This window comes from Gadus morhua, chromosome 22 (assembly GCF_902167405.1).
Source record: "Gadus morhua chromosome 22, gadMor3.0, whole genome shotgun sequence".
In the NCBI taxonomy this organism is placed as follows: domain Eukaryota; kingdom Metazoa; phylum Chordata; class Actinopteri; order Gadiformes; family Gadidae; genus Gadus; species Gadus morhua.
The window spans coordinates 2898049-2909901 of NC_044069.1; the positions used below are offsets into that span (position 1 = coordinate 2898049).

General features: G+C 41.3%; 1 long non-coding RNA gene across 1 annotated transcript; it reads right to left on the reverse strand.

Moving 5' to 3' along the window:
- Positions 1-1924: 1924 nt before the first annotated feature.
- On the reverse strand, positions 1925-6115 carry LOC115535491 (uncharacterized). Its single transcript, XR_003974497.1, has 7 exons — positions 6055-6115; positions 5838-5972; positions 3164-3286; positions 2931-3036; positions 2659-2779; positions 2295-2428; positions 1925-2165 (listed from the first exon to the last, which is right to left on the reverse strand). It is a non-coding gene; the product is annotated as an uncharacterized LOC115535491 (long non-coding RNA).
- Between the last annotated feature and the right edge of the window lie 5738 nt (positions 6116-11853).

Sequence of the window (11853 nt, forward strand, 5' to 3'; positions counted from 1 at the left end):
ATGTTGCCTTTCCACCGAAGTCAATCAGAAGCACATGACGCCATCCGTCCCACGCAACAGATACTCTGTATCTGCAAAACCAGAAATTCATGATATGAATGCAGATTTATTTCTGAAACTCCACTGTTATGTCTTCTTCCCTAAACGGCTGTTTTTAAATATTGGGCTTGATATAAAAAAATTAAAATCATTCTATATCCCTGCAAAGCAGCAATACATTTAAACGTGCGTTGTTTTGAATAACAAACAAACAACGCTTTCAATGACCATTTATCAAAGCTCAAATCGTAAAATAAATGTTTGCTTTCCAGTATCTGAAGGGAGTCAGTCAGCAGGGAGTCCAAGTCAAGTCTCTCAGCAGGGAGTTTTAGTTAAGATCCATAGCAAGAAGTGACTTAATATATATTTTTTTAACTGAACGATTGTTTTTCATTTGGAAAGTAAAACTCACCACAGAACAGCGCCATGTTGTGGACAAGGAGTGGGTTCTATGTTGTGTGTTCAGTGAGGCTTCCAAAACAATCATGATTTGTGAGTGGGCTGACCTTGCGAGCCTGATCATGGGCCCGTTCAGAAGGCCTCTGTGCGGAGTACATCATTGGTTTGCTGTTGGGTAGGTCGTCCACCACCACCAGGTTGAAGGGCAGCTGGCCTCCATCTGGTCACAGTTGGTGGATCATTGAAGACCAAACTCACCATAGAACGGTGTCATGTTGTGGACAAGGAGTGGCTACTTTGTTTATGTTCAGTGAGGTTTCCAAAGAAAGTACGATAATGCTCAACTCAACTCAAAACCTGGCGACCCTTTAGAAAACAGTTCTAAAGGTCTTCAAGTCCTAAACAATGAGTCACAGTCACTATTCAGGTACTAAGGACAAAAACACGTAAAGACAAAACTAAAATGACCTATTGTCACATTGAACCCAACGGGTGGGGGGAGGGAGGTCTGAATGTGTGTGGAGTCGTTTCAAGGCTTACTTTGGGCGAGCATCCCTGAGAGAGAGAGCAGCAGGAGAAACGAGAGCAGAGCTGAGGAGGCCATTCTGACGGACGACATCAACACCTGCGGCAACCTGCGTGATAACCACTGGAGCCAGGTCGTCACACAGTTTACACACTGCAGCGGTTGATTGGACAACTGCTGCATGAAGGGTAAGTATTGGTGAGCACTCTTGCATACAGCGTATATTCTCTTTCCGACACTTTCTTTTCTCGCTATCTGCAAACATTAACGTAGAGGGACAAAAGACATATCTTAACGTAGAAGGACGAAAGACATATCGGATGATAGTTCCTATTATGCAATGGTCTGGCAAGGCCTTTCAAAGCAATTGTGAGCAAAAGTAAAGCCGAAGTAAGTTGCAACACCCATGTTTTTGTGAGACACACAAAACCTATAACACACACACACACTCCTATATACCACGCACACAAAAACACATGCTTATTCATTCCAAAGCACGCACACACACACACACACACACACACACACACACACACACACACACTGCATAGAAACAAACAAACACACCCTTGAATACACAAGATTTATGTGCATTATGTGACATTTCTCTGTATATATAAATTCTTTGCACAGCTTTCAAATGGTAATGAACCTCTACTGTTTGGTTAAAAATGAATACATTCAATTAAATGTAATGTTTTGTACTATTTCGTTTACAAATCTTATTTTAAGAAAAAAATCTATTATGGAGGCAGTTTAATGTAAACGGAACTATATTAATGCTAATTATCTATATCTGTATTAATAATAACTATAAAGAACCATGTTAATAACTTCATAACTATATAAATATACGTGAAGATCTGTTTTTGTGTACATCCAAGAGATAGGACGGTAGGAAGTGAGGGCTGGTTACTGTGAGTGAGTGTGTGCAAAAACAGTGAAATGATACGCATGAGATAATTTCAATCCTTTATTCCAATTTATATGATTCACTTCCAAATCATTTCTACATTTGTTGAATTAAACACATTTTTACATTTGATATCTTCAGATTAGATGATCATCATGTTTAATGAGTGTCGAGCAGCACTCAGTGTTATTCAGGACCCTGAAGGAAGATGGCGCCACAGTCAGGATCACACGGTCATGTGGCGCAGGATGATCACGTCACTGTCCTGGACACGGTAGTTGCAGAGTCCTGAGAAACCAGATTAAACGCATCTAAATATCAGCAGCTAATAAAAAGTTACCGTATACTATGTATAGATATATGTTTGTGTGTGTGCATGCGTGTGTGCGTGTGCTTGTCGTAGTGCTTTCAGCTTACCAACAGGTGTGATCATGTTGTGGTTTTTGACCAGAACTTGCCAGAAGCTGTTCTCAGTTTTGGTAATAATATTATTACCAAAAGTCACCCGGGTCAAATAGGGTGGCATTCCAAATTTGCTTCCACATTCGAAACTGTAACGAGGACACGGAAATACACAACAGGTAAATTACTTTCATTCATAATGACCATCTGGATTTATGAAATTATGTTTTATTTGAAATCGTTTAATTTGAAATCGTTTAATGTATCAGATTATGTGGAGGAAGTAAACTGGGATGCAGGACTCCACTACAATGCACCAGATGATTGATGAATGAGGGTTGAGGACCTAAAAAGGACACATTTTGACTACACAACCTACCTGAAGTTTGAGACGGAATCTTTCAAATCTGTCAATGCCCACAGGAGTATCTGGTTGCAGTCCGTAGTAGGTTTGTATTCAATACTCTTGCCATCAGCAGTCACCACCAGTTTAAAGTTCACTTCAACAGCACAAGGAAAAGAATAAGGAGCAAGTAGTAGATGTATAAAACCTAGTCTAGCTATGGTTGAGTAATGAATAGACTCTTAATGTTTGTCCAAAATCCGATGGCTAACCCTTGCCCTAAAAGTCAGAGGTGGTGTATCTCCTACCTTGAGCCATGTCTAGAAGGTTGATCTTCACTGGTTCTGTTCTTCTGCAGCAATTGGAATCGTTGATGAGGTTACTGCTCTTGGGGCCCCTGATTTTATATTCAACCTCAGGGAAGACGTCATGGCAAGGGGATAACCACCCAGACTATTTACTGGGCAATATGCCCGGGAACTGGCTTCCAAGTAATTATTACAACACCATTACACAGATAAACAACTCTCTTGGTCATTACCTTGGAAAGTCATCCAACCCGGATGACTTTGATGTGTTTGTGAAATATCCTACGCTGTTTCTTCATCTCTTCTTGCAGTCAAGTGTTTAAACCTCAACCTGCCTTTGGTTCTGCATCCTAACGCTGAACAATTCAATTAAATAAAACACAGGGTCAAGAGGTTTACAACATTATAGACATAACCGTCTTATCTCATTAATGTTCTCGTCATGATCTCTATTTCTGTGTGTAGTTGCTAACATAAGTCTGTTCTCTGGTCCTCCATGTGTAAATATGATTTCATTTGGACTGGGGCGCTGTTTCTACAGTCGCTGTTTCCATGCGTGTTTGTTTATCTGTTTTCTACCTGGTTGTTTATTAGTATTTATGTATTTTTTTTAAATTCATCTTTATTTATTTTTTCAGTATTTTCTTCGTCTGCTCTGGGGCGGCTCCATTTTAAACAATTTTTACTGAATAAACATCACTGACTAAGACTCTAGAACAGGGGTTCTCAAACTATATGGGGCCGGACCCCCCCATAGGGCAGAAATTATTTCAAGGACCCCCTCATAACCGCAACACAAATGTAATCATATAGGCTCATGTCTATTTTTTCTGTTAGATGCTTTTGAACTCTTTTATGCTTCAATCATTCAGTGCTAATACCACAATAGTGTTAAAAGAGCATTTCATTGTATTTTGGCATAACTTTACAATATGTAAATAGATTTTACTTTTTTATAAATGTGTGTATAAAAATTTCACACACACACACACACACACACACACACACACACACACACACACACTACCCAACCCAAACAAAACCAGCAAAAACATGACACGGCAACATTGCCCAATGTTGTCACAATGGACCTGGGACAATGGCAGAGGACATGTTTATTTCCAAATGTCTGCAAGGATTGGTTTGCAAGAGAGATAGTAAAGTGGTGCAAAACAGTTAAATGATTCACCCACGTAAACACGTTACCTACTGTTACCAATGGTCCATCGTAACAAATCGCCTGCTCGGCATGCCATGCATATATGGATGAAGCTTTGAAGGGGACGCAAAACACAGCTTTGGCAACGCTGTTGAACGCTGATTGGCTGTCATCACGCGTTTGCTGCCGAAAAGTTGAAATATTTCAACTCGAGCAGCATTTGACGCGCCGCAAAATACGTGAACGCGCCTGCAGCGCGGGCACGGGCGTGCTGCGCTGCAAATCAAATCTTGCCGCGCCGCAAATCAAATCTTGCCGCGCCGCAAATCAAATCTTGCCGCGCCGCAAATCAAATTTTGCTGCCGGTTTTCTCGGCAGCAAGTGGTCCGGCAGCCAACCCGCAACGCGTCTCTACATTCACTTTGAATGGGATCGTGCTGCGCGGCATCTTTTTGCATCTTTTGGTGTGAACGCAGGGCAGACTCGAGCATGCGTTGACAGGTTGACGCAATGTTAACAGAGTTACTATTGGCAGAAAATGAAAGTAGGGGGAGGGCTGAACACAATGCGCCTGTTTAATTCTCTTTAATTTAGTTATTTAGGTGCGAGATGTGAAGGTAAAGCCTGAGGGAGTTTGACGTAATGTAAAAGCTGAGTGTTCATTGGTTTAACGTTACGCCGACGGGTGTAATGACGACCGGCGCAATTTTTTTTCCATAAATACCGGTATGTTTATGTTGTAACAACAAGCTCTTCACGGACCCCCTGGCAACGCGCCGCGGACCCCCGGGGGTCCGGGGACCCCACTTTGAGAACCGAAGCTCTAGAAGACTGCTGAGCAATGGAAATCCGGGTTTTTCAAAATGGGGTTTCCATGGTGCTGAACTCCGTGTTGATTGGACAACTGCTGCATGAAGGGTAAGTATTGGTGAGTACTCTTGCATATGGCGTATAATCTCTTTCCGGTGCTTTTTTCAGTCGCGATCAACAAACATTAACATAGACGGACAAAAGAAATATCTTATAATAGAGAGGGACGGACAGGCAGACAGACAGAAAGAGAGAGATAATCAGATAGACGGACGTTGGATGCAGTGTGCATCTTCAGGACTCTTGTGGTGCGTCGACACTCAAGTCCAAAACGTTCTACAGAACACACAAAATGGAGGCTTTTGTAATATCTACATTTAGTACATTTTAGGAATGTACTAACTCATTACCTCGACTAGTTTGCAGTTAAACACGACACAAGATCAATATAATACGAGCCATTGCTAATTAAAAATTACATCAATGCTGATTATATTCATTTAGATTCTTTATTATCGTTTCTATTGTGGCCCCCAGCCTGTTGTGGATCTTTAAACAGACCCCAACCTCATTGAAGACCCCTGGGGGATTTGATCAAGAAACATTGGAAACAGTTTAATTGTTACCCCCAATTCTAAATGTTTATAGTATATCATACAATAATATCTGAAAATACATTGAACAACTTGCTCAACTTGTCCAAGACCACACCGACTGGGAGCTGCTGGTTTTGATTGTAAACAAGACCTAATGTGGTGTGCTGTGATGGAAAATCTACATGTTACGTTTTTCTTTATGAACTTAGGGTTTGTATACTATTCCGTGTATGATCTTGACACCCTGTTATTCTGCAGGCTTGTCTAAAATGTAAATCTTAGTGTTTCGTGTGATGTAATCTGGTTTTACATTCCGTTCCGTGTATTGTCTTGCCATCTTACTATTCTGCAGGGTCTTATCAAATGTAAATCTTAGTGTTTCATCTGATGTAATCGGGTTTCATCTGATGTAATCGGGTTTCACATTCCGTTTCCGTGTTGTCTGTAGTTTGGTTTGGGCCTGTTTTCCTTGACCCCCTGGGGAGCGCAGAGAAGCAAAAGGTGATAAGGAACAGCCTCAACCACCTTCTCAAACTCTTAATGCCCTGTTTACACCTACCCGATAGTGGGCCCCGATGGTGCCGGATGGCTAAATCAGCAGCTATCGTTATAACATCGGCAAATAGCGTGGTTGCATCGGGAAACACCGTTACTCTTCCCGGGAACATCGTTAGACAACGGGAAGAAACGGGAAGAAATGCTCAATGATCGGGCAACATCGGCAAAGAACGAACATGTTTGTTAATTTTGGGTCTATCGGGGTAGAATCGGTTACCAGGTGTTGCTATGGGCTAATCGGCTATAATCGGGAATAGAACGGGAGTATAACGTAAGACATCGCAAATCGTTCGGGAATTTTCCTGGGCACATCGGCTATATTCGTTAATCTTCCGCGCTTTATCGTGTTTTATCGGCAACCTCAACACACGAAAGACCCTCGAGAACCCTAGACAAATAACGATTGTGAGTGACCAGATTGTGTTAAGGAAGACCCTCAATCTGCCACTTGGGTATAAATAGGGGGTGATGGATGGATATCCTACTTTTATAATTACAGGGGTACTTCGCCCATTTAGAACCGGCGTTCTATTATTATGAAATCGCTATTGTAATATAAATAAATATATTGTGGCAGACGCCAGGGAGGAGTGAGGGGAGCGGTAGGTCCGGCAACCTGCTGGCTCCACCCCCAAGCCATATATGGACTTCCTCACGTTAACGAGGCGAGCCTGGGGATCATTAAGCAGGGTAGCTGGGGCTTAAGAGGGCTAGCCAACAGACATGTGGGGAAGTTGGAGTTGGAAGAGGAGCTAGGGCTAGGTGAGGACAGGCAGGATCTGTGTGATCGCCTGGCAGAGTGGTACACCTTAAGGGAGAGAGATAGGTGGAAGGGGTTGGACGGACATTGGAACTTTAGCATATAAGAGGTGGATGACCCTTTCCCACCCTGGTTTGCATTTACAAGGTAAATAAACCATTCTGTGCTTGGAACTGCTCTGTGTGTTGTGTCATTTGTCTACTCAACTTGGTAGCGTGGAAACCCCACACCCACTGGCCCGCTACAATATAAATAAATATCAGTCTAAACCAGTCTCCCCTTTGCCTTCTCCCGAAATGACGCCAAATGACGCCAAACGCGTCATTTGAAATGACGTCAAATGACGCCAAACACACTTCGGGTGTCTTCCCTGGCATAAATCGTTATGTTATCGTTATAACATCGGGTATGTGTAAATGCTACCCCGATAAATTGACCCGATCATACATTTTTAGCCCGATGTCACCCGAATCACCCCGACTTCCACATCGGTGGTCCATCGGCCATTAGCGGGATGGTGTAAACGGGGCATAAGGAACTACAATCAATAGATTAACATCTGGTTAACAAAGGCTTTTGGTTTATTGAGGCCCACTGCTCTCAACTCCCATCTGAGGCCTCAGATTATTGTAGTGTATGCCTGTTATGTTGTTTGTTGATGCATGTTGTGATGCATCTTTGTTCGTACTTTTATTACAAATATATATGACCCAATTGTCTACAAGTTTTGTTTGCTTTTTGCATCTAAATATCTCATGTCTTAGACGCAAACTCTGATGGAGTAATTGCCACGACAGTGCATACGTGTGTGTGTGTGTGTGTGTGTACAATATTTTATATGGAACATAAAACTTGAATCATGTTTGTGTTACAGGCATCAGCTGTTTCATTCCTCAAGCCAATGGGAGGGTTATCCTGAATTATACAAAGTGGTAGACAGAGATCACCTCTCTGGATCACTAGTGTTGTGGATAAGAACCCACAATCTAAAACTCTAACAAAATACGAGAGGTCGAGAAGGACTTTGAAAGGTGAAGGCCAAAACTAAAATGCTTAACCTGTTAAGCTCCAGCCTATTTTTTAGGTTTCTGCTCGAAAATGACATGCCCAAAATGAAACACTTGTGAAATGTGTTCAGATGTGTAAGTATCTGTACTTATGTCACTGGCTCAGAGTAAATTAAGTTGGCACACAAGCATGAATGACAGATTTCATTTCCGGCCAAAATAAATCACACTTCTTCTATGAATATCTCTTTGAAAAGATGCTGATGAAGCTAAAATTCGAAATCAAATCATAGCACAAGGTGTGAACATTATCTCTGCAAAGTTTGATCATCATAAAGTTTAGCAGAGCAAAATACAGAGGTTTTAGTAATGACTATTTAGGCGGACTCTCTAAATTGATCATTTTGGCACCATCTTTGCCATTTGAAGTTTTTGATGTACTGAAAAATATATTTCACTTTTATGTCATTATCTGTGATCATCACATATATTTAACAGTTTTGGATTTTTCTTTTGACTTTAAATTTTTCTCAGTACTCATCAGAATGCGTGCGTAAAGAGGCCACTACCGGAGGTAGCTTTCCTGATGTAGCTCTCCTGAGCTACATCCTGTTACGCAGGCTAATAATTCGGCCGGGGATTGGTCGATTTAGATGATTGACACCTCGTTTTAACCGTAAGAGCCAATAGATGCTAGGGGCAGTATCGAAATGTGTGCCAGACACATGATTGGCTAACAGTAAGGAAGCGAATACATCTAGCGCGAAACCAACTTCGATGCATGCTTCATGAAAGGAAGCCATCTTCCACTAAAAATAAGTGAGGTTCACATTAAGACTGGTAGTAAACAAACGCAGACATGTTGGACGTACTAAAACCGGAGTTTATTGCTCTCAAGTACAACCTTTCATCAAAAAATCGCAAAGGTAACACAGAATTTTTGTTAGTCGCTGTAAATAAGTGGTTGTATACCTTTGTATTCTTTGGCTGCTGGTTCACTGAGTTTTTATCGTAGGGCCTTGACAGTGTACTGTCGAGTACTGTCGAACTCGTCATGGTCTTGGCTTTCATTTGAGATGATATTTGTTTGTGTACAATGAAGTATCGGTGCTGTAGCAATAGAAATGTATAGAGTGGGTTGACTTTCTGATGCTATTCAGATTTTGATATTTGATAATTAATATGCTTGGCGTTTGAGTTGTGTTTGGTGTGTATAAAAATGACATATGTGCTTGTGGCGGAGTTTCTCATGTTTAATTTGACGTGCAAAATGACTATTTCTACACAATAAGGGCAGTGTGCTTTTTGCTGCGAGAGTGATCGAGAGTCCCCAAATATGGGGACCCCCGAGCTTTGCTCACCATTTGATTGACCTCAAAAGGGGTTTGCTTTTGCTACTGGCCAACTAAAATGACCTATTGTCCCATTGATGCCAAATGGTGTGGTGTGAGAGAAGTTTGAATGTGTTCAGACATGTTGCCTTCCACCGAAGTCAATCAGAAGCACATGACGCCATCCGTCCCACGCAACAGATACTCTGTATCTGCAAAACCAGAAATTCATGATATGAAATGAATGCAGATTTATTTCTGAAACTCCACTGTTATGTCTTCTTCCCTAAACGGCTGTTTTTAAATCTTGGGCTTGATATAAAAAAATTAAAATCATTCTATATCCCTGCAAAGCAGCAATACATTTAAACGTGCGTTGTTTTGATTAACAAACAAACAACGCTTTCAATGACCATTTATCAAAGCTCAAATCTGAATACATGTTTGCTTTCCAGTATCTGAAGGGAGTCAGTCAGCAGGGAGTCCAAGTCAAGTCTCTCAGCAGGGAGTTTTAGTTAAGATCCCAAGAAGTGACTTAATATATATCTTTTTAACTGAACGATTGTTTTTCATTTGGAAAGTAAAACTCACCACAGAACAGCGCCATGTTGTGGACAAGGAGTGGGTTCTATGTTGTGTGTTCAGTGAGGCTTCCAAAACAATCATGATTTGTGAGTGGGCTGACCTTGCGAGCCTGATCATGGGCCCGTTCAGAAGGCCTCTGTGCGGAGTACATCATTGGTTTGCTGTTGGGTAGGTCGTCCACCACCACCAGGTTGAAGGGCAGCTGGCCTCCATCTGGTCACAGTTGGTGGATCATTGAAGACCAAACTCACCATAGAACGGTGTCATGTTGTGGACAAGGAGTGGCTACTTTGTTTATGTTCAGTGAGGTTTCCAAAGAAAGTACGATAATGCTCAACTCAACTCAAAACCTGGCGACCCTTTAGAAAACAGTTCTAAAGGTCTTCAAGTCCTAAACAATGAGTCACAGTCACTATTCAGGTACTAAGGACAAAAACACGTAAAGACAAAACTAAAATGACCTATTGTCACATTGAACCCAACGGGTGGGGGGAGGGAGGTCTGAATGTGTGTGGAGTCGTTTCAAGGCTTACTTTGGGCGAGCATCCCTGAGAGAGAGAGCAGCAGGAGAAACGAGAGCAGAGCTGAGGAGGCCATTCTGACGGACGACATCAACACCTGCGGCAACCTGCGTGATAACCACTGGAGCCAGGTCGTCACACAGTTTACACACTGCAGCGGTTGATTGGACAACTGCTGCATGAAGGGTAAGTATTGGTGAGCACTCTTGCATACAGCGTATATTCTCTTTCCGACACTTTCTTTTCTCGCTATCTGCAAACATTAACGTAGAGGGACAAAAGACATATCTTAACGTAGAAGGACGAAAGACATATCGGATGATAGTTCCTATTATGCAATGGTCTGGCAAGGCCTTTCAAAGCAATTGTGAGCAAAAGTAAAGCCGAAGTAAGTTGCAACACCCATGTTTTTGTGAGACACACAAAACCTATAACACACACACACACTCCTATAAACCACGCACACAAAAACACATGCTTATTCATTCCAAAGCACGCACACACACACACACACACACACACACACACACACACACACACACACACACACACACACACACACACACACTGCATAGAAACAAACAAACACACCCTTGAATACACAAGATTTATGTGCATTATGTGACATTTCTCTGTATATATAAATTCTTTGCACAGCTTTCAAATGGTAATGAACCTCTACTGTTTGGTTAAAAATGAATACATTCAATTAAATGTAATGTTTTGTACTATTTCGTTTACAAATCTTATTTTAAGAAAAAAATCTATTATGGAGGCAGTTTAATGTAAACGGAACTATATTAATGCTAATTATCTATATCTGTATTAATAATAACTATAAAGAACCATGTTAATAACTTCATAACTATATAAATATACGTGAAGATCTGTTTTTGTGTACATCCAAGAGATAGGACGGTAGGAAGTGAGGGCTGGTTACTGTGAGTGAGTGTGTGCAAAAACAGTGAAATGATACGCATGAGATAATTTCAATCCTTTATTCCAATTTATATGATTCACTTCCAAATCATTTCTACATTTGTTGAATTAAACACATTTTTACATTTGATATCTTCAGATTAGATGATCCTCATGTTTAATGAGTGTCGAGCAGCACTCAGTGTTATTCAGGACCCTGAAGGAAAATGGCGCCACAGTCAGGATCACACGGTCATGTGGCGCAGGATGATCACGTCACTGTCCTGGACACGGTAGTTGCAGAGTCCTGAGAAACCAGATTAAACGCATCTAAATATCAGCAGCTAATAAAAAGTTACCGTATACTATGTATAGATATATGTTTGTGTGTGTGCATGCGTGTGTGCGTGTGCTTGTCGTAGTGCTCTCAGCTTACCAACAGGTGTGATCATGTTGTGGTTTTTGACCAGAACTTGCCAGAAGCTGTTCTCAGTTTTGGTAATAATATTATTACCAAAAGTCACCCGGGTCAAATAGGGTGGCATTCCAAATTTGCTTCCACATTCGAAACTGTAACGAGGACACGGAAATACACAACAGGTAAATTACTTTCATTCATAATGACCATCTGGATTTATGAAATTATGTTTTATTTGAAATCGTTTAATTTGAAATCGT